This window comes from Ursus americanus, chromosome 31 (assembly GCF_024610735.1).
Source record: "Ursus americanus isolate L20-20 chromosome 31, mUrsAme1.1.p, whole genome shotgun sequence".
Lineage (NCBI taxonomy): Eukaryota > Metazoa > Chordata > Mammalia > Carnivora > Ursidae > Ursus > Ursus americanus.
In genome coordinates, this window is record NC_142157.1 from 21,815,439 (window position 1) to 21,838,465 (window position 23,027).

At 42.1% G+C, this 23,027-nt stretch overlaps 1 long non-coding RNA gene across 1 annotated transcript; it reads left to right on the top strand.

Annotated features, from left to right (window-relative positions):
* Positions 1-371: 371 nt before the first annotated feature.
* Positions 372-22,474, top strand: LOC148107399 (uncharacterized). The gene is made up of 2 exons (XR_015722427.1): positions 372-13,582; positions 14,148-22,474. It is a non-coding gene; the product is annotated as an uncharacterized LOC148107399 (long non-coding RNA).
* The last annotated feature ends 553 nt before the right edge of the window (positions 22,475-23,027 follow it).

Below are 23,027 nucleotides of genomic sequence, written 5' to 3' on the forward strand. Positions count from 1 at the left end.
GACCGGACGAGAAAAGGGGAGGGTGGGCGGGGGTTGGGGCGGGGGCGCCCTCGAGCCTTCCTCCCCGTTCCTCTGCAGCCCGGGACTGGGCACCGTCCCGTTACTTTTGGTTGGGCTGGGACTTTCGGGGGCTTTCCTGATTATGGTCTGAGCTCTGCTCCCCACTGGTTGCTAAAAAAGGCGGGGTCGCACGGTGGTGGGGGACCCTGCCCGGGACTGGACCTGAGGGGTCGCGGGCACTGAGCCGAAGAGTCCTGGGAGGAGGCGGGCGGGTGGGAGGGGCGCTGGGCTGCAGGGCTGTGGTCAGCTAGGGGAGTGTGGGTGGGGAGACCCGCGGGCAAGAAGCAGGAAGGGGGGGGGCGGGTAAGGGATCCAGAGGATCGGAAGGCGCCTAGAAAGAAACAAAGAGTGCCTGAGATTGGAGGGCGAGGTGGGGGCGTGCACAGCCCAGGACGCAGAGCTGGGGCCCAGCGCAGCCTGGCGCACCGCCCACTCTGGCCCACGAATCTTTTCAAGCTCTTGTCTTGGGGGTTCCTGTTCAGGGACCTAACGGGCTCCGTCTGGCTTTGGACGGCGCGAGCTTCGAGGCGGCGGCCGGGGAAAGCCCGGGGGAGAGGGGTGGGGTCACTGAGTCACTGTCTGTGAGTCACTGAGCCCTCTGTCCGCCGGGGTTGAGGGCTCCTAGCGGTTCGGGAACCGCTAGACGAGATGGACTCGAGTCTCCTCGGGCCGCGCGCGTACTGTTTGTTCTAAGTTTTACCTAACTTCGAGTGGGGCTTCAGCTTTCTTCTGTGCGTTTCGCCTCCGGGGACACTAGAGCGCCCCTACGTGCTTACGGACTCTCCAAAGCCTGGTTTTGCTCCAAATGTGAGGACATCCCATCAGCAAGAAACTTCTGCAGACCCCGATAGCTGCCAAACACGGGTCTCCAGCACCACGAACGCACTCGGGGAAGGGTTTTCTTGCAAAGTTCCCTCCCAACCTTCCCTCTGGGCTCCTCTCAGTGCCCCCCCCCCATGAAACCACACCCGACTTTTAACATGATCTGAAAGTTCTGGGTGAAAGAGGAAACCCAGCGTCCGTAGTTTCAAAATCAAATCGAGTGATCACTGTTTTTTCTGCTATAGTGGAAGTCATTAAAGGTATAATCTGTGCCAATTATAGAATTAATTAGGTGTTGCTTTAAAACCCCGATTTGATTAATGAAATTATATAACTCAAATGACAGATTGTTTGGGGGAAATAGATTTATGTGTTCATTTTGGTTCAGCGAGGCACCTTGTAGGATTCTGGTGACTTGTCTGGGAAATGTCACAGGTCCTTTTGGCCTTTTTTCCAGAAGAATTAGTGCAATTGGTCTTCCAGTGAAGGAGATAAAACTGTCCGCAGAACAAACAGAGCAAAAAACTTCTGGTCTGGGGCATCGGGGAGTATCAGATTCCAGCACCAAAACCCATCTAGAGTAAATCACTCAACTCAAGGGCTCTTGTTGCAATATTAGTAAAGGCAGAATAGAGTGTTCACCCCCAAAAGGGAGATGAAGGGAGGAAAGGCAAGCCAGTCTTACTGTGATTAAGGAGCAATTTAAAAATCGTGGGGTTGTTGTTGTTGTTTGGAGTATGTAGAAGACCTATTAAGTGCCAGATGGACCGACTCCAACACCACCATAAAAATCTATAGAGAAAAAAGGTAGAAATCCTTCCCTCTGTTTTTTGTTTGTTTGTTTGTTTGTTTTGTTTTGTTTTTTGGAGTGGGGGGTGTGGGGGTTGTACTGGGTGTTACCTGGCATTTAAGAAAAATAGTATAGAACCAAATGAAGGGTTTATCCTAGCTTCTTCGTACAAGCCTCGTCTAGGCAATATTTTGTTTACCTCATTTCAGATAGCTTTGGCAAATGGCACTGCCAAAGTCAAGCTGCAGGGCCTTTGCTGCTCAGCTCCCCTACTGTGCGTTTCCTTCCTTCTCTCCTGTGCTGTGGGACTACGGGGACGCCCCCAGGGAGCATTCTTGGGGCTCTGTGCCCTAGCAGACTAGCTTGTGCTGCAAGTTGCCATCTTGCTCCCTGAGAGCTCTTCATTCAAGCCACTGCTCAGCAAATGCTACCATTGTGAGTGTGCCTGGGATTTTTAGGATGAGAAAAAGGCCATCTCCCCATGGGGAGGGAGGAAGAGAGGATGGACCCTACTCCCACTCAAAGTGCTGATCCCAGGGCGATGAGGTGGTGCTGTCAGGGGATGCTTGCTGACTAACTCACCACGGAAAATGGGGGCAAGGCTCTGGTGTGGTGTGGCAGTGCTCTGCTGGTGACCACAGCAAATTCCTCAGGGCTGTGGTGACTTCCTCTGGGATGGACTGTGGCCTTTCGCCTCATCTCAGGGGTGTCCCTCCTCCTATCTAACCTGTCTGCAGTCTGCATTGTCGGGCAGGGCTGTGGTATGTTCACTTGCTGTAACTGAACATAGAGGTACTGTAACAGAATACCATGGACTGTGTGGGTTAACCAACAGATGTTCGTTTCCCACAGTTCTGGAGGCAGGAAGTCCAAGATCAAGGTGCCGGCAGATTCAGTGTCTGATAAGGGCCTGCTTGCTGGCGTACAGACAGCCACCTTCTCGCTGGGTCCTCAGATGGGCCAGACAGAGCTAACTGCAGTCTCTTCAAATAAGTACACGAATCCCCTAATGGGGGCTCCACCATCAACACCGCATCTAAACCTAATTAGCCCCCAAAGGCTCCATATATGGAAGCGCTGGAGATTAGGATTCCAAGACATGAATTTGGAGCCAGGGGGTGGGGTGGGACAAACATTCCATCCATAGCACGTGCTGCACAGCACACGTGCACACACACACACACACACACACGCACAGTATCCAGGGTGTCCTTACTATTAGAAATTGCCATAGCTAGCAGCGGACTATAGAATAGAAAACTGGAGGTTACAAAACACTCTTACCCATGCATGTAGAACGCACGAGACTCTGGACAGAGTAACTTCATTCAGAGCCGCGTGTGCCTAGCACAGCGCCTCGGCCGCCGGGCAGTAGTCATCAGCGCCGGAATTCACCACGCCTGACCGGACATCTGTGAGTGTGATCATTAATCCTGCTCTATCTGTGCCCCACGTTCTTGGTTCCCTTTGAGAGTCAACAGCATGGAGACCTAGCTTTCTCGGTTTCCCTGTTTATTTATTTATTTTTTTTTTTGCATGCCGTGAAAACCTAGCTCGGAGGTATTTTTAAATGCCGGACCGCGAAGCCGTTTGAGACACTGCGATGGCGCAGGTCGTGTATACGTAAGGACGCGGTGCTCCGACCTGTAGGCCAGGCGTAAACATGACCAACTCTAAAGTCCTAACAGGGATTTTGGAATTTGCAAGCTGCGGCGATGTCAGTTGCATGGGGTGATTTGAACTGACGGAGCGGCCAGCCGTGTGCGGAGGAGCTTAGCGGCCAGTGGGGGCCTTAGGACAGCTGGCTGGCAGGAGGCCACACCAAGGGAACAGCTTCAAGCAGGAGGGCCTGGATGGAATGGGAGAATTGAGAAGGTGTTTAAAGTGAGATGTGAGACGCATTGGCAACACCTAGAAGACGTGATCATAAAGAGAATAATAATCATTCATATCACCAGTGCTTTAATTTTTGTGCCTACTGGATAACTGGAAGTTTGCATGCATTTTACTTAATGCTCTTATAGCAACTTGCAAGGTGCATGTGACTGCCTATTTGCCAGCGAAAGGGTCTGAGACATGGGCTCACAATTTGCTTATGGTCTGATGACTGGGAGGGGAGGGAGGAATTTCAGTTGAGGCCTTTCTGACTCCAAATGCACTTTTCTGTTCCCTTTGCTTCCCTCGATAATGAAATTTTGCTCGCTGTCAACCAATTCCATTCGCAAGTATTATTTAGGGCCTACTGTGTTCCAGTAACTGAAGAGACTGGTTTCTTATCAGATTCTGTTGCGAAGGGGCAGACTCTGAATGGAGTTTGGCAGATGCTTAGACTACCACGTTTTATGTTATCAGAGGACGTAACAGTGATTCATAGTAGATATGAAGGGGATTTACTTTTTTAAAAAAAGATTTTATTTATTTATTTGAGAGAGAGAGAGCAGCGGGAGAGGCAGAAGGAAAGAGAGAAGCAGGCTCCCCACTGAGCAGGGAGCCCTACGTGGGGCTCGATCCCAGGACTCCAGGATCATGACCTGAGCTGAAGGCAGATGTTTAACCAGCTGAGCCACCCAGGTGCCTGGGGGTTTGGTTTTCACTTATTCCCTAAATTGTTACTTGGAGAGTTAAACCCTTTCACCCAGATTTCTTTTCATCTCTACAGAGGCATCATCTCCAAAATTGGACATAGCTCATCTCACACCCTAAAACCCACCAACCCCAGCGGCTTCCCCTCCCAACTTTCCTGTCTGTTCAGGGCAAGCAGCACACTACCAAGACGACAAACCTTCATCGCCATGGCCACTCCTTCCTCTTCGGCCACTCAGACCCAGGGGCCGTCCTGGCTCACCGTCTCCTGTGTCCACTCCTCGGTTTCATTGCTGTCGCAAACCATTTGGTGCCTCAGCCCTGCAATACTGGAGTTGGCTTCCCTTCCTCCAGGCTTTCCTTACCTCCACCAACATGTCTGTCTTTGAGCCACCACCTCTTTTTCTTAATGACTACATTCTTATGACTCCTCGGAGATCCAAAGCGAATCCCTCATTCCTTCGTTAGGGTGTAAGCTCCATAAAAACCAAAAGAATGTAAGGTCCATGAGGGCAGGGATTTGTTTTTTCTCTTTTGTTCACTGTCCTGTCCTCCTGTGCCTAGGGAAGCCTGGCACATTTGTTGAATGTGTGGATTGATGCATGAGTAATTCATAGAAGAAGGAAGGAGGGAAAGAAGGAGGGAGGAGGCTAATATTTCCAGTGCTATGCTGTTCAAGTTTTGTGCTAGTCCCTTTATGGGTGACTGCATTTAATCTCTTCAGGGCATTATGATCCACAAGTTGCATTCACTTTCTCCGAGTACGTTTATTGAATATTTACCATGTGCCAGGCACCCCGCTGGACACTGGGGAGTGGGGGAGTGAACAAGGCATGCGCTCTTGGAACGGAGGGTCGAGTTGTGTGTGCGCATATGTGATTCAGAGAGACAATACTCAGGTAAAGGAACAAACAAAGGAATTACAATTTGTAATAAAGATGGTGAAGGAAACAGAAGTTTCCTTCCAGTACAGAAGGGCTGTACTGCACGGTGGAACGTGGTCGGTGCTCTGGCGGAGATATGAATGAAATACTAGTGCGTCAAGGTGGAAAAACGATCCATAGCCACTTGGGGGAGGCCAGAAAATATATTTAGAAGAGGTGGTACTAGAGGAATGGGTACACTTTTTATAGCTTATCATGGTAGAGAAAGAAGGTTCAAAACTGATGAAATAGTTCAAGCAAACATGGCACAGATGCCAGGGTTTGGGGGAGGGGGCATTTAGGGAAGAGCAGGAATCCCAGTGTGGCTGGGTGGTGGAGCAGGCGTAGGGGAGAAAGGAGATCGGACGCTAATATGGGACCATGCGTTGGAGGATAAAATGCCAGGGAGAGGAGTTTATAATTAACGTGGTGGGCAGTGGGAATTCGCTGCCATTTGTGACTGGAGAAAGACATGCTTGTGGCTGTGCTTTAGGAAGACTGTTCTGGCATATTGTGGGGGATGAACTGAGGAGACGGATTTGAGGGCCATTTGCAGTAGATCAGGTGAATGGGGGGAGGGGTCCAGTGATGACACAGGGGGATGATTGTTCCAGGCAGTGAAGTCAGACAGAAGACAAGCAAGTCAAAGAGCTCAGAGCTTTCTGGATAGGAACTGAGAGAGTGGATGTGGTGGACACAGAAAGAAATATTTGGTGGGAAATTAATTTGGGGTGAAAGAGAATTCATTCAAACCCTCTTACCCGGAAGCACCTTCCCTTCTGTGGTCTATATACAGGGAACCTCATGAGGTGGGTGAGGTATAAGTTGGGTCATGCAGTTCCATGTTGCATGGCGCTTCCAGACTGTTCACATGAGTTAATACCAACTGCCTTAAGATGGTCTGGTTTCCAGAGTTGGTGTAAAATTGGGGACTTCTTCAGTATTTTCTAGAACAGTTTCTAAAAGTTCAGAGAAAAAGCTTAAAGACAAATTCCTGGAAATCTCTTTAAATCTTTTTGGGGGAAATAAAAGCAGATCGTAGTTTCCCGTGGAGCTATTTATTATTTATAATTTCATCGAAGTCAAATGTACAGTCTGTGACAAAGGAAAGAGTAGGTGGTCAGTATGTAGGAGGGAAAAAAAAAGATGTTCATCAACATATGGAGGGAAAACCTAGTGCAAAAAATTTCAAGTTGATGTTAGACAGATGTGAAGCTAGATTTTCAGTATTGGTTTACTGGATGCAAAACACAAAATGAAACCAGCCCAGTTATAAAAACCAGACCTTATTTGAAAGTGACCTAAATGATACCGTCAGAGTTTAGTTATTGGCCAAGGGAGATTACCACAGGAAAACAAGCAGGTATTTACTCGTGGCCTCTAATGTTGTTTTTACCATGTTTTGGGATAGAGAAGGTCATGCCACTGCAAGAAAATTTGCCCAAGGGCATTGACATCCTGGAAATGGACTCTGCCTGTCTTGAGGAGGTCCCCTAGTTCCTGAGTGGTGGAAGTTTTTTTCAGGAGATATTTTGGTAATGGGGCTAATGAAAATAACTGTTTAATAGCACAGTTTTCTTTTAAACAACGGTGGAAGTTTTTTCTTTAAATTCTGATGTTTCTTTATGGTAACCTGTAAAGTTGGAATGAAACTATATTGATTATATATATAGCCATAATGTCTTTCCTGTGTATTGGGGACTAATAAAAGAACTCTGTCCCACTTATCTCCAAACTGATTAATGAATTAACCAATCTTTCAAAAAATATGGAGCTGTTTTAGCTCTGGTATACCACGTTCATTTAGCCACGGAAATTAATTTCTTCAGAACCTTGATTACATTTACTTTCGGCTATGTTTGATAAACTCGGTGTTTAAAATATACCCCACCAAACTTTGCTCTTGAGTTTGCTGACAAAGATCATTATGATCTGCAGAGGTTAGAAATAAAAATCAAAAGGCAGTGTATCAGAAAAATACTAAACATGTAAGTCAAAGTAACCCTAAATGCAAATGGAAGGAAATGTAAGATGGCATAATGATAGACCTACGCAAGGCTAAAGATTAAGAAAATTCACTGCAATTATGAGAAATAACTAAGAAAGACCATTTTGAATTAACTGTAGCAGAATAAAGGGATTGGCAGCCCTCTCCATAATTCTACTGCAGTGATTTCTAAAATACTGAGTAAGGTTTTATATTTCTCATTAGCTAAGTCCTAGAAATATGCCCTCTAATGTGACTCATATGGGTATATGGAGTAAGTACAAAAATATTATGGAACTTGAGCTTAATATAGATTAAATATGTTTTCTCCGTATCATAAATTGTGAAAAATTGTTTGGATACAGTACTGTAATGCATTCATCTGTCAACTCCAGAACTTTAGGAGTTTAGACACATGTGATTCACATGTCAAGATCACGGTTTTCATTTTGCTGACTCTGGGTTGGTTTTCACAGTCCATGATTTGTGAGCTCTAAACAATGATAATGATAACCAGGCATACCATGATATCATGACTAAAATTGGACTCTGGCCCCGATAGGAAAGCTAATGGTAATCATAATGAGACCTTGCATGTATTGAGTGCCTACTGTATGCCAAGTGTGAACCTATTTGCCATGTGTTAACTTATTTAATCCTCACAATAGCCCTATTATGCATATGAAGAAATTGAGACACAGAGAAGTTAAGTAACTTACTCAAGCTCACACAGCCAGGATGTAACGGACCTGGGATTTGAACCCAGGACTTTTGGCTCCAGGTCCCACACTCGAAACTTCACTGTACAGTAGTACCTCACATGTTGTGGTATTTTTGTACCACTGTTGGTGACATCCCCGGCTTTCTTTGGCATTCTTATCATGGCATCTGTCTATCTCATTGGACTTTTTTTTTTTCCTGTTCTGATGCAGCAACAGGACCCTTTTTTGATTCAGACAATATGGTGCCCTTAATGAATCATCCAGATGTCCGTGGACAATTTCAGGGGTTTTCTGTAGAGATCTCATTTCTGAATTCTGACTCAACCCACCAGGATGATTTGATAGTCATGGCATATGACTCCTGCACACAGTTACGTGAATGAGAATCCTCAGCCGCCTTTGCTAGGGGAAAAGAAAGAACTAACGTGTTTGAAACACTTCGCCTCTGTAAGTAAGAACATCTTCTACTCGTTCTCTATTGGTTTGAGTTTTAGGGAGATTTATTAATGTTTAGGGTACTAACATTGCACGGGCCAAAAATAGTGGGAGAGTTTTGTGATATGACAGATACAGCCAACTACAAGACAGCCAAGATTCTCAAGGCAAAACTAAACAGTGTTACTGAGGATACATATAAGCTTACTACCCAGTTAAAAAATTTCTTGTGCACTAATCATCTCATTGCTTTTGTGTATCAGATTTTCCCAAGTAATGCTCATCAACACCGGCTCTGTTTTAAACTAGAGCCTCCTGAAAGCACTTCCCATGTGTACAAGGGCAAGAACAACAAATCACAACCCCATTGTAGATCTGAGGGGAAAAGAAGGCACGAGAGTTTAAAAAGCCTGATGAAATCCTAACTTAGTAATGGCCCAATTCCTTAGTAGATTGGATTATTCTGGAGAGAACCAGTGACCCTCTTCAGTCAATGTATTGTGAGTCCTACTGTGTGCCAGGCTCCCAGCTGTGTGCTAAGGAGGCAGAAACGAATAAGCATCTTTCTTGCACTCAGACGGCACCGAATCTACCTCTCTCTTCTCTGCTTAATCTTTTTGTCTCTAAGTCTTGCATGATCATGCTGCCACATGGAGATCTAGTTTAGTAGTTTCATAATGCAATGCCCCCCCCGCCCCCCGCTAACGACACAGTGCCTTGGTGACTTTTACTCTGAAATCCATGGAAATGTGAAGTTTACTGTTTTGCTCTCCCTGATAAAATATAGCATAATAACTAGTTGCTGGGTTACTGCATAAAACACAGGCCCAAAATGTAGCCGGGAAGAGCAGTTAGCAATTAAGTAAAGGAAATGACTAGTGGGTTTGAAACTCAACGCACGGCCCATGTACTTCTTAGCATAGGAAGGCATCTGGGTTACTTAGGCAACTTTTATCACTAAGGAAGTCGCTTTGGTGACTCATGCTCATACAGAACGACTTCTTTCAAAATCTGTGTATTTGGTGACCTTACCATTAGACTTCTGTTTTCCTTTTTCTTTGGACTGGGACAGAAAAAGCTCCATTTGGATGGCACGGGTTTGTTACTTAGTAGCATATTATTCACTGGCTGGCCCATGTTTTGAAATTTAATGGACTCGTGGTGATCAGAGTAAAAGGTCAGTAGTTCTTGCCCTTATTGCTATATTAAATGTAGAACTAAGCTTATCTTCTAAGCAGAAATGTTATGTCTTCTATTAACAACGTTTCTTGTCAGTTACCTTTTGTTATTTGATGTAACAACACTGCTATTGAAAATACTGGTCACACCAAAGGACTTTTTACCATAACCTAAAATGCCTTAGTTTTCCCCAAGAAGACGAAAAGTGGTATTAGAATTATCCACGGAGAGCTGTCTGGAGGTGATAAATAAAGGAAACTCCTCTGCTAGCTTCTCTCTTCAGATTATCTGTCTACCTGCTTGATGTTCTAATAGTATTTACTGACAATTGCTATTTTTCTGTGTTAAAAAATAGCAGGGAAGTTATAGAAGAAATGAGTTAATTCAAAGAGTGATAGGCCGATAATGTGTTTGGAGAATTATGGAAGAATTTACTATTGGCAAGAAAACTGGGAGCCAAGCCCAAGTGATTGGGCTCTTGGGGTTGGTTCCAGAGGCTCTGGGTTTGCCAGGTAACCTTCTCGATGCCAGCGTTTAGTGCATTCAGCACAGGGCTCACCTGGATCGCCTTTATATCTTTTGTTCTAACTCCAGAAAATGTAGCTGTTTTCATTTTGCTTTTAATTTAGCCCTTTTCTGTTTTTAATTTTGTGGCTGGAAAAGCTTGAAAAAGACAATGAGTCATGACAACCATTTCTTTTTCTTCCAGAGAGAAGCCTTCTGCGTGAGGCCAGGGCATGGAGTACTATTGGTGCCATTCATGAGCCTTAGCCGCCGAGACCTTTTCTGTGAGGCCCCTTTAAGGGAACATGGGAGAAGGGCTAGTCCAGTGGTTCTCAAAGTGTGGTACCCAGACCAGCAACATCAGCATCATCTGGTGTTTGTTGGCAATGCTATCGGTTCCCACCCCAGGCTGACCGGGTCAGAACTCTGGAGCAGAGGCACAACAATCTGGTTTTTAATAAGACTTCCAGATGATTCTGGGGAGTGCTGAAGTCTGAGAACCACTATGCTTGTGAATTATTCGTATTTGTGGACATGAAGAGTATGAAAAAAATAGCGGTTGGAGAGTGGGGAGTCCCGTTTATGAGTCTGTTGATGAGGAAATGAAGAATAGATAGAAAAGAATGTTTTAACTTTAGAATTCAAAAAAATAAAGGGTCTGGAATTTAATGAGGAGGACTGATTGCTTGCAAGAACCCTTGCGTTCTCAGAGAAGGGCAATCCGGATGACGGGGTCTTGTGAAATGTATTGGCATGGTTCTGAAATTCTCGAATAATCTCTTGTGAGAAAAGGCATGCCTTTCTATATGAGGACATACATTCAACTCAGGTTTGTAAAACCCTTTAAGACTCTCATGTTCCATTGGCTTCACCAACTCATTTGCATCTCGAGGCCCCTGTTCCTGCATCTGAAAACCATATGCCTTGTTACTTGCCACAAATGATCTCATCAGAATGAAGTCAGAGATTCGGGGTATGTAAGAGGATTTATGAAGTGATTTGATTACTGAAAAATGTGAAACATAAGGATAAAGAATAATTAATATTGATATTGACAGTAAAGAGGGGTTTAGAAGGTGATATAAAGATGGGTGGCTGTTTCAACTTCCCTTTGACACATACCCCCTTTAGTCCTGGCTCTGTCGTATATTAGTTTTTGATGTTAAGTAAATCACAGTTTTTCAGAGCTTTTCACCTTAGATTTCTCAACAAAAAAAGAGCATCAGTGATACCTACTGAAAGAACTGTCGTGAGAAAAAAAATTAGATTAAAATATGAAAATGCAGCTTGTAAAGGTCAAACATTACACATTTTAGATATTGTTGTTAGGATTGTTGTTGTTTTATGTCTGGGTTGAGGAAGCTTTGGGATTGTTGACATAATGACATCCAGGAGTTTGGAATAAACGTGTATGTCAGCAGATTTTATGATTACAAAAAATAGCTATGTTTACTTTTCTATTAATTCTTCTCCAGTGGAATGTTTTCATTTTCTCATGAAACGAAGGAGATCCACATATATTTTATTAAAGAAAGCAAGCCTGATATTTTTTATCCTTTGAACCGAGAGACTACATTTCACTCATTCTTTCAGGGAAAGATGACAGATTCAGGAGTCAGGCTACCTGGGTAAATTCCCAAGTTATGGATAAGCTTCAGTTTCCTTGTGTATAAAAAGGAGGTGTTAATAATGCAGAGGTGTATGAAGATGAAGTGAGAAATGTACATAAAATACATAGTAGAGGGGCACATGGGAAGCACTCAGTAATGTGGGTTGTTATTAAACTATAGGATGAAGAGGGGCAATGTGTCTGAAAAGTCAAGGGGAGAAAATAAGAAGACAAGGGGACAGCTTGTACAATGCCCTGATCGTTTTGCAAATGGAAATTCAAGCAGGTCCCATGACTTTGCTGGTCACTCTTACTAAATTAAACAATTCTCTGATTGTTTCTAATAGAGAAAATTAATCATAGTGATTTATAATCTGCATGTCTACCTAATAATCAAAATTTCAATCTTGCTTTTAAGTTACGTGTCTTCTGTCTCCAGGCTTGAGTGTGCTGGATGCAAGGAAATGAGAGTACTGGGTCTCTCTTTACTGAGTGCTTCTCCTCCTCCTTCCCCACCTTGCTAACTGAGGTCTCTTGCTGCTTCAGGATTAGATCTCATTGAGAAGAGGTGAGGGAGATAAGAAAGTTCTTTCTTGACAAGTACTGTTGGTGATCTAGAGTTTACACGTCTCCATTTGGCCTGTCTTTAAAACTGGCCCTTTTTCTAGCAGGTGCTTTTCTGGGGACTTCTCATCGTTGAGATGACTCTCTGAAAGCGCCCTTCACATGCAGAGGCACCTTTGTATTTGGTCTTCCACAGTCCCTAGAAGTCATTCCGAAGTATACTCTTGGCTTCTTTTTGCTGTGGTAACTTCTTTCCAGGGGCCCATCCTCCCACAAGATCTAAAACAGCAAGCTCTCCCTTGTATGGCTCAGATCTGGTCCAAGGGAAATACTTTACCTTCTAGAACTCAGAGGATAGAGGATAGGTACAGTTGTAAACTCCCACGGTGGTCCTTTGAAACTCTTTGCATTGGGCCTGAGGTAAGTAGCAAACAGCTCCATAGACCTTCTGGGGAAAAAGGTCAATCCACAGAGAATGCTGGCAACTTTCTCCAAAAACCTTCCTCTTCCAGGCACCTGGGTGGCTCAGTCGGTTAAGCGACCAACTTTTGCTTTTGGCTCAGGATCATGATCCCAGGGTTGTGAGATCAAGCCCTGCATTGGGCTTCCCACTCAGTGGGGAGTCTGCTTCCTCTCTCCCTCCCCCACCCCCCCGTGCTCCTGCACATGTGTTCTCCCTCTCTCTCTCCCTCTCTAAAATAAAATAAATCTTTAAAAAAAACCCTTTCCTTTTCAATAATCTCCAACTCATTTATACCTTCAACATGGGTAGATAGATGTTTGTAAGAGTTACGTAACTCTTTCTGGAACCCTTCCTTTGAAAACTTTGCATTATAGTGTTATATTTCACTCCGGAATGTGGCCTCAGTTGCAACTTGTACTTTAACTCCTACTAAAGGTAAAGGGGGAAAGGATCACTTTGACCCTCACGACTGCCCAGATCCCAAAGTAATCCCAAAGTAAAGCTTTCAATGTGAGCGAGTATTTTTTTTTCTCAGATGTTCATATTTAATCTTTTCCTCATAGGCAGCTTTTTGTTTTTTAAAGTGACTAACTTACATTATTCCTGACTTCCATTATCATTGTTGGGGCTGACTCATGTAATTGTACTAAAACGTGTTTAAAAATGGTGTTCGGATGAAATTGGAACACTGTTAACTTTTATCAGTTGTAATGTGTTCCTAAACTCCCACTTGTATTGAAATAAGCTTGTCTTGAGACAAATTAAATGTGTTATGTCTGTTGTGTTTAGTTTTTTAAAATTATTATTATTATTATTATTTTTGCATTTCAGGCGTAACATTCTCTAATGTGAAAGCTCACAGACGGGGGCACGTGTACAAGTGGAAGCAGCTCTCAGCTCAGGCCCAAAATGTCTGTGACTGCCTTGCAGTAGTTCTGGAGGTGGGTATCTAAGTACACTACGGATATGGACTTGGACTTGGAATGTCATGTAAGCCTCCTTTTTTGGTATTTTTGTAGATACTGGGTACTATTGTGAAAATTATATGGGCCTTTGAAAAATTGCTGGGAATTTCAAAATTAGGTATGTTAGGTATATTTGTCTAATAACTCTTAATATCAATTTGGTGGAGCTAGGATAGTAAAACCTTGAGATAATGACTAAATGCCCATGTATGCATCCATCCACCCAGGGGACTTCTAAAATATTAGAATTTTGTACTACAATTGCCCATGGTTAAAAATAAATCATTATCATCATAAAACATTGCACTAATCTGAATTTTTTTAACAAGCAAGTTCTGTATTTTGGCTCCTAATTGTGAAAAACGAGAGGAATATTTTATTTTTTCTCTTGAAATACTTTCTATTTGATGACTTTTTAAATAAGTATATGGGAACAATGTTGGCCAGGCCAGGTGCCTTATACCTTAGTGTTCTTTTCTTCCCTCTCCGCTCACTTTGTCTTCCCTGTTCTCCTGGTCTCTTTCTTTCCTTTTCTTTCCAGATAGCTGGGGATGTGCTCAAAGGAGATGATGATACTTGGGAAGATGACCTGAACCTGTGAACTTTGAGCCAATTTGAGGGTATGGAGGCAGGAGTCAAAAAGGAAAGAAAGAAAGAGACTCTTCTAAATTTTGTGCAACACTGTAATTTAAACAGGATTTAGTGTGGAACAGACTGCACAGTGTATCGAAGTGGATGCAGAGATGGTAAGCTGGAAGGAGGTCTGGAAAGGAGGGAAATACACAATGAGCACTGCTTTGGACAAAGCGAAGTGTGTGCGTGTGTGTGTGTGTGTGTGTGTGCGTTTGCAAGGTTTACAAAGTTTTTATTAAACCGGAGGCATCAAGGGGCACCTGGCTGGCTCAGGCAGAAGAGCTTGCAACTCTCGATCTTGGGTTCAAGCCGCACCTTGGGTGTAGAGCTTACTTTGAAAAATTACAAAAAAAAAAAAAAGTTGGAAGCATCCAGATGAACTTGCAACTTTAAAAAGCTCCCTTCTAAAGAGTATAGACTGCCCTCGCTATCACACTCTGTAAAGCTAGCTGTGTGGAACATCTAATGTCTGTCACTCGTCCAGTAAATGAAGCTGGGAGGGTAACTGGAACCAGATCTGGGGCAAATCTCAGAATGAGCTTAGAGCAGCAAGGAATAGCTAAGCAATGTTTGCCAAAGAAGAGGACTTCTGGAGGTTCCTAGTCGGTGTGAAAATGTATTACAGTATTTGCTAGTGTGGCTTGCCAGCAGGAGGAGCAGACATATCCCAAGAAGGGGTAGCCCCCACGGGGTGATACTACCTTAGAAAATAGTGTGTGAACGAGGAAGTATTACAAACCACTGTGGAAGGGGAATCTAGATATTTGGGGAAAAGTTGGGTTAAAACCTCACCTTGCATAGTATATCAAAATAGATTTTAAAAATGAAATGTAAAGGAAGAGAAGAACATACAGGTGAATTTAGCTCATTTTTCCCCCAACTATAGGACTTCTAGGCTTAAGAAGACATTGGATAAATCACACAGGAAAACTGTGTATTTGACTGCAGAAAATTAAATACATTTATGTCATAAAATATTATAAACCAAATCCTGTGGAAACTGATGAGCTGGGAAGCGTTTTTACAACACACGTGGTTGACAGCTTTATAGCAACAAAAATAAAATTGTGGTAATGCAGTCAGGAACTCGTATTATCCCAGGAGCAAAAGGACAAATATGGCAAATAACTGACAAAAGAAAAAATTACAGATGTCCCATAAACATGTGATAATTCATCCTCGATGTTCATAAAAAAAAAGGGAAAATAAAAATAACACACTAATTTTGTGGCCTGTAAGCTAGACAAAGTTTAAAATGACAGCATTTGTTCATGAGAATATAGCAGGTGGGCATTCTCAGCCACTGCTGATAGGCTCGTAATCATTTTGGAAATGCATCAAGAACTTAGGTAATAATTACATCTTTTACCTAGTAACCTCCTGTTCTAGACTCTAGCTGATGACAACATCAGAGCATTTGAATATTCGCATGCAAGAATTTCATTGCACTGTTTACACAGCAAAAAACCTGAATCCTCTTCAGTGTTCAATATGGAGAGACTAGAACAAGAAATTATGGTTGTTTATGTACTACAGAAACAACTAACAGGAAGGATATCCAGCAAACCGTTGAAAGTGGCTGATTTTTAGGGACGAGGGTGGAATCAAGGTTTTTTGGGAAGCCGTATCATTTTTTTTTTTTACTTTTGTAATTTGCTTTACCCCTCCAAATTTGCATGCGTTATTTAGAAAATTCAGAAAAAGGTGAAGATGATATGTGAAAAGTGATATATCCCTTTGATAGAAATGCAGAACTGGTCATGATAAAATGTTAGATGGAAAAAAAAATCAGGGCATAAAACACAAATGCAATAAGATTATGATTATGGTAAAATATAATTAGTACAAAGACGAGAGAGAGAAATACTAAAATGTTAGCTATAGTTGTCTCTTGTGGTTTTTAAAATTTTCTTTTTAAATATATTTTTTTATTTTCCAGATTATGTGCGATGGGCATAAATATTTTATTAGTTGTGAAAAAAGAGAAAGAATGGTCCTCTTCCAGTTGGATTGGGTTTTCGATACTCTGGGCATTTCTGATGTTATGTTTATTAGGTCTCTTTCACTTTTGGTGATCATCAAAAAATTGTTTTTCAGAGAATAATGTCTCCCCTCTATAGGGAACAAGTAATAAGATGGAACTGAAGTCTAAAGTTTTTGGGCTTTCAAACTGTGAACTCTACAAGGACACGTAAATACTGCTCTTGGTTGCATTCTTTTCCCACCCTATTCTTGGAGTGAGCCCTGCAGTAAAAGGAGTAAAAAAAGATAGGCCATGCAGACGCCTGACATTCTTCGTTAACCAGAATGATTTTTAACTCCTAATGTGATTTTTTCCCCCTCAAAATATATACCAGCTCTCTTCTTTCATTTATTCTTTGATACCGTCCAGATTTTTTAAATTGCTGCTCTCTCCTGATTTCTCTTCTTTTAAAAGGTGCTTCTGTGATTGGTAAATAAATCTGTTCACCTGGATAATACTGATCTGTGGGATGGCCAGGGCAGCCAATCACATGAGATGTTCTTCTTTTGATTTTTTTGTAAAAAAAACAAAACAAAACAAAAAAAAAAACCAACCAAAAAACCCCTGAATATTAAAAGAGAAAAACTAATAGGGCCTAAATGGATTTATGAACATTTTAAACATTCATAAAGCTCTTTGAAACTTACAGGCGTACATTATCATTTATGATTGATACTGTCCTATTATTAAAACATACTTTGCCATCCACTGAAATATAATCTATTTTGGTCACTCCGTATTCTCCGAATGACTAAACATAGAACAAATCCTTTGGGACTTGTACTATATTTTAACTTCGCAGTGATTACCTTAGATGGTAATAAAAGACACAGTCTTGATCTTCAAGAGTCAGGGTAGCCCTGTAATATCAGGGTTAATGGCGTCTGGGGCATTCCCAGTGTGAATAGAAAGGCTGGGGGGATCAGTGGTACTTGTGTTGTGTTATGTTTACTGGAGTGACTTCGAAAGATTGTAAGGTCAATTTCAACAATTTTAAGTAAATACAAAGTTGTGTTGTTTTCTTATGGAGTGAATAGACCCAGTAATAATGTTGTCACATTTCTGTTATTTCGATCACTATTGGATCCTACGAGAATGATCCTAAGTTGATATTTTTGGTATCTAGATTAGTACCTGACTAGCAAGGGTAGGGTGAAAAATCCTTTTATTTGATTTTTCTCTGCATTTTAGTTGTCAGTACTGACAACTGTAGCAATGAAAAAAAAAAAAGGCTGTAAAAAGAATGAGGGGTTTTATGGAGTGTATGCGTGTGGTGTCTGTAGGGTGTGTGTGAGTGCGTGTGCATGCACGTGTGTTTCCCTCTTTCTGGCCTTGCTGGATCTGGTTAGGGGCATTTGGTTACCTCAAACATTTCGGAATGTTCAGTGAATTAGCAGAGAACAGGAGCAAAGTAATAACAGCTCTCTTTCATTTTTATCTCCTCTATTCCCATCATGGGTCTTGTTTTCCCACCTGAAATAATGCAGGCTGTAATAGAAAACAATAAGGAAAGACATCTTGTTAGAGAATATGCAAAGTAGTCTCTTGGTATTACACCCTTTTTGAAAACATACCAGGAAAATAATTCTCTGTATGTGATTGTTAGAAAGGAATGGATTATATCTTCCATTATGAGTTGTTCAGATAAGGAAGTTGTTGAGATAGGGAAGGAAATCAGTATTTATTATTCTAGGCACATCACCGAGTTTCTCTTTCTCTGTCTCTCTTTCTCTCTCTCTATATATATATCAATTAATTAGCAATTAAATATGGACAGTTACATTGCTAGCAAATATCACCCTTGTTTCATAGATGAAGAAAGTATTAGAGGCAGGATTCATATTGACTCGTTTGTGTCTTTGTAGGCGTAACTGGGCTGAGAATCTATTATAAGTTTTAGTAATGAGTCTTTGATGTTGTCTCCCTTCTGTGAAGCAGAATTAACCTTTTTGTCTAACCTTTACAAAACACATTGCCACAGCAGTTCAGCTTACCTTCTTTGAGCTCAAAAGTCGCCTTCATTCCTCAGGCCACCTGTTCTCAGGAAGCAACGTACTCTAGCAACCGGGGCTGCTCTAGTTTGGACCGTCGGCTTTCCCTCTGAGTGTAACAGGCATGGGACAGCTGAGCCTACCAAGTATCTTCTGTGCTAAGTTATGGTATAGGCAGCCCTGGAAAGACCTGTGGAGGACCCCTGAATAAAAATTCCCTGTTCTCCATCTAGCTGTGGACGGGGGCAAGTTACCTCAACTTTTGGAATCTCTGTGTCTTCACCTGTGAAACTAAGATTGGGTGAACTCAGTGTTGCCTGGGGTCGCTCCGAGGTAGCTATGGGGGTGGGTGAGGGTAGGGGAGATGATCTGGTGTTCTTCTGTGCCCCCCACTATCCATGCTTCAGCAACAGAACACACACACACACACACACACACACACACACACACACACACATGCTCTACCTCACCCTTTGCCCTGATTCTGGATGAGATTTTGTTTGAAGAAAAGGTTCTATATCTAAAAATAGTTGGAAAAACACTGGGAAATAGTCCTTAAGATTTCTTCCAGCTCTAAATTTCCATGGGTGTAGGAGAGCCATTTTAAAGGTAGACAATCCCACAATCTTTAATTTAACTAAAATCTAATCTTTAAAATTTACTGCCAAGCATTTTTAAATGAGAAATTTCAGAAAAAATCTGGAAGAGAAAAATCAGCGTCGAAATCCGTGACTGAGTACTTTGAGGCGGCAAGCTATAAGGCAAACTGCCCGGAATACAGAAAAATCTGTAATTAAATTTCCTCATGGTTCCAATTTAAAAACAAAAGAATTTATTCTTTTTCTTCTTCTGAGGTAAGTGTAAGATAATATTTACAATCGGAAGTCACTAGAATATACTTCACAAACGAAAAGTACCATTCCTTCAAGACATCGTGAAGTTCATCATTTTCCATCTGTTCTTTTTCTCTTGAAAGCTTGTCATGCCATTAATAGAACACACCTGCTGTTTCCTGTGTCCTTTCTTTTGTGACAGTCTGTGAACAAGGTGACCAGACACCCGAGGAAGAAGAGAAATACTGGGCTGCAAGGTTTGCTTTTGTGTGAGTTCCTTTTACTCTGTGTCTTCAGGGCCCTTATTTAACATCAGTGTTCCAACTACAGTAATTAAGCATTTGCTGCACACTTCAACACTGTTCATTTATTGATGGGCTACCCATTAAGGTCATGACCTCAAGAGACTGACTTTCAAGCAGCTGTGTCCAATAGAACTTTCTATGAGGATGAAAATGTCCTATCTCTGTTGAGCAGTGCTGTAACCACCAGCCACACGTGGCTATTGAACCCTTGCAGCCTGCCTAGTGGGACTAATGAACTGAGTTTTCAATGTTAAGTAGGCTAATTTAAGCTTAAATCGGTAGATGTGGCTGGTGGTGATCCTATTGGACAGTGTAGCTGGAGAATCAATAGAATTGGTAAAATCGTCTTATGTTCCATGGATAGAAGGTTAAGTTGCTCTTTATTATTGGCACTTAAATGGCTTAGGTTACAGATTTTTACATATCAAACCATTTTAAATTAAGTATTTCTTCAGTGCTTGGCACATAAAGGAGTCAATGAGTGATGGGATGGTTTTAGTAGGTTTCCCCTGACTCTGCCCCCAGTCATGGCAATCAGGCATCCTGTGCACGGGGTGAGGTCCCTTACAAGTTTCCCCTAAGATTGCCAGACCTATAGATTCACCTGGTCTTTGTGGGAGTTCTGAGTGAGGCGCTATGTGTGCTGCTGTCTTTTTTCTTACTGCCGATGCTTCTAGGCTCAGCACCCCCTCAGTCATGCCTATGGCTTGCAGACATCCAGCCGTTCATTCATACTGCTCCCAGCCCAGACTACTCCTGGACACCTCCCACAAACTCCCCTGGGGCCCTTAGAGGTCTGTGGCCATAAGCACTACTGTATAGCTTGCTGACCTGACCTCATTTAAGGCCCAGTGTTCAGTTATGGCTCCTAACACTAGCATCACAGACCCGGAACATGAGCAATTCCAGGGGTCAGAATCATGCCATTGGACACAGTTGAAGGGACTGAGAATGCATCACTGAGAGAATGTCATTAGATGAATACTGTTTATAAACATATATTTTGCCAAGCATGGGGCTAAATGCTTTAAGTTCTCATTTAATCCTAGTAGTAACCACATGTCCTATTCTTACACATTTTAGATGTGTGCGTAGGCTCAGAGAGGGTAAGTGACTTTCCCAAAGTCACACAGCTAGCAGGCAGCAGATCTATGATTCCTATTTACACTCTCTGGCTCTCAGGCTCACAGTTTTAACCACAATGGAATTCATTATTCAAGAGGGTCAGTTCTTCCAAACCAAATCAGTACGGAGGGCAAATCTAAAAGGAACTGGATTTGGAGGGATATAGAGAAGCATTTTCTACTAGTTCAAGCTCTTCACCACAAACACCTCACTCGGTGAAGCACGCTGTGCCCAGGAGGAGCTCACGGCTGAGGCCTCATGCTGGTGCATCAGGACGGTGGTAAAAGGCCTTCTAGAATAAGCGGGAGCTCACGAGTGGTAGATGAACTCTTAGGGCCTTTCTGATTCAAATTTCTTCTGAATATAATTTCCTCTCTTGAGGACATTTACTGCCAATTTATTCCCATATGACTACTTTTTTATTTTCCATGCAATTCATAAAGACCCTTCTTTTTCTGTGTGAAACCAGAATGCAATTTATTCATCATTCAAATTTGCATAAACAGGGTATTCTCTCCCTTCAGCAAGGCTGTGTAAGAATCCACATCACGTTTCACTGGGGAATAAAGAATGGCCTGGATCATGGAAACTCAAAGATGATTGCCAAAAGTATTTTAAACATTTGGCAGACTTTGTTTAGTTCTGTTAGATATTAATGATCAGTGACATGATGGCCAGGAGAGGAAGAATAAAATATCGTTAGATTTCAGGTTATACAATGAGCTCTGAAATCACTGAGACATGCTAGTATTATTCTAATACACCCTTAGTGTTACATTGTGCTCCTAATTATTTCTGATATGCTTCGTATGTGCCAGGTGTTAACTAGCATTTTGGGTTTCTTTGCAAGTGCATTTTCTGTGTTTTGAGGGAAAATACACTGAATATCCTAAAAATATTTGTATTTTCAAAAAGTGTGTTGAGTGTCTATGATTAGAATATAAACTCTATTGGACATGTCATTGAGGATAACTTTATGGGAAACTATAAGATTAGAAAGCTGTTTTTTTTTTCTTCTGTAAGAACATTTGGGATTCACTTTGAGAAAGAATAATCAATATATATCTTCATGTTCTCTGTATGTGCCCATCCTTACTTCCTCCTCAACTACTCCTGATTGTGGCATTCCCAGCTCACGCAACTTGTGCCGGGGTTTGGAGGCAAATGTATAAGTAATTTGGGGGGACCTGACATTTATAGATGCTCCCATGGAGATGGCCATACATTATGATTATGGAGGAAGTTTTCATTCTTGAAATGATTATCACATGGGATAAGCCTTACAGAGGAAATACTAGGCAAAGAGACAATGCGTATAAGGTAAGAACTGGGCTGGGAAGAATTGAAAGGATTCCATGATAGGAACAGATGGGGTCTGTATTTCAGAACACTGTGGGGCATGGATCGGGGAATCAAACAAGTCGAGATTTCTAGCCTGGGAGCCTAGCAGGAAGGTTGCACTACGTCTGGAAGAAGGCTAGGATTTCTGGGCAATGCGAAGAATGAGAGCAAGGAACATAACCAGGGAAACTGAGGCACAAAGGAGGGGAATGCGGGCCATTTCAGTTTGTAGCAGAGGTGAAGAATGGGAGGAAACAAAGTTCATAAAGAAAAGTCGGTCTGGGGTTATCTTGTGAAGACCCTTAAGTATCAGCGTGAACAGTTTGTAATCAGCCTGTGTGGGGTGGGGGTCTATCTCGCTTCCTCTCAGGAGATTGGTATTTTCCATGAACTCTTCCACATATTTTTGGCCTGTCTTTCCCCTACACAGTAAGATCCTTGGTCATATTTATTTCAATTTATAGTACTAATGCTGAACAGATTCTAGGTATATTTAATATGTTGGTTGTTGACTGGGTATAAATCATCGTGACTGTATAGCCCCCTATATATGTACTGATATATTTATTGTACTAATGTTATATAATAAATACCAGAAAAGTTTGTTTCATGTATTATATATGTGATGTCAGTGTGTCTTTGATTTCTAGAAATGGAGTTGGTTTAAGAGTACATTTGCTTAAAGCCGATTTTAAAAATGTCTTCTAGATAATTTCAATTTGAGCAGATAATTAACATGTGGCCAAATCAGGACTCACTTTTGCAGAAACGAATTCAGCTATAGAATCTTAGAGCTGTCGGGCCCTCAGCAATCATTTCTCTTTCTTCCTTCCCTTTTATTAGGCATGAGGGGAAACCAGGCTCAGTGCAAAGTCACTGGCAATGCCAGGGCTAAGATTCTGTTCTCTGTTATCTTTCTGCCACCATTCTTATGTGAAGGAAGTGACCAATAAAAACAAAACATTTATAAGCCAATACACATTTACAATGAAAAAATTTCATAGGCAACTGATCAAAATGGATCAGTTCCATAATCCAGGTAGGGCGACCCTACTTTTGTTTCTAGTATTACATTAGCAGACGTGCAAAGTTTCTAACAAACCAGTTATTAACTTATAGCAAGTGGTACTCCCCAATTTTTCCTAACACAAGTTAACGTGTGGTGGTAAT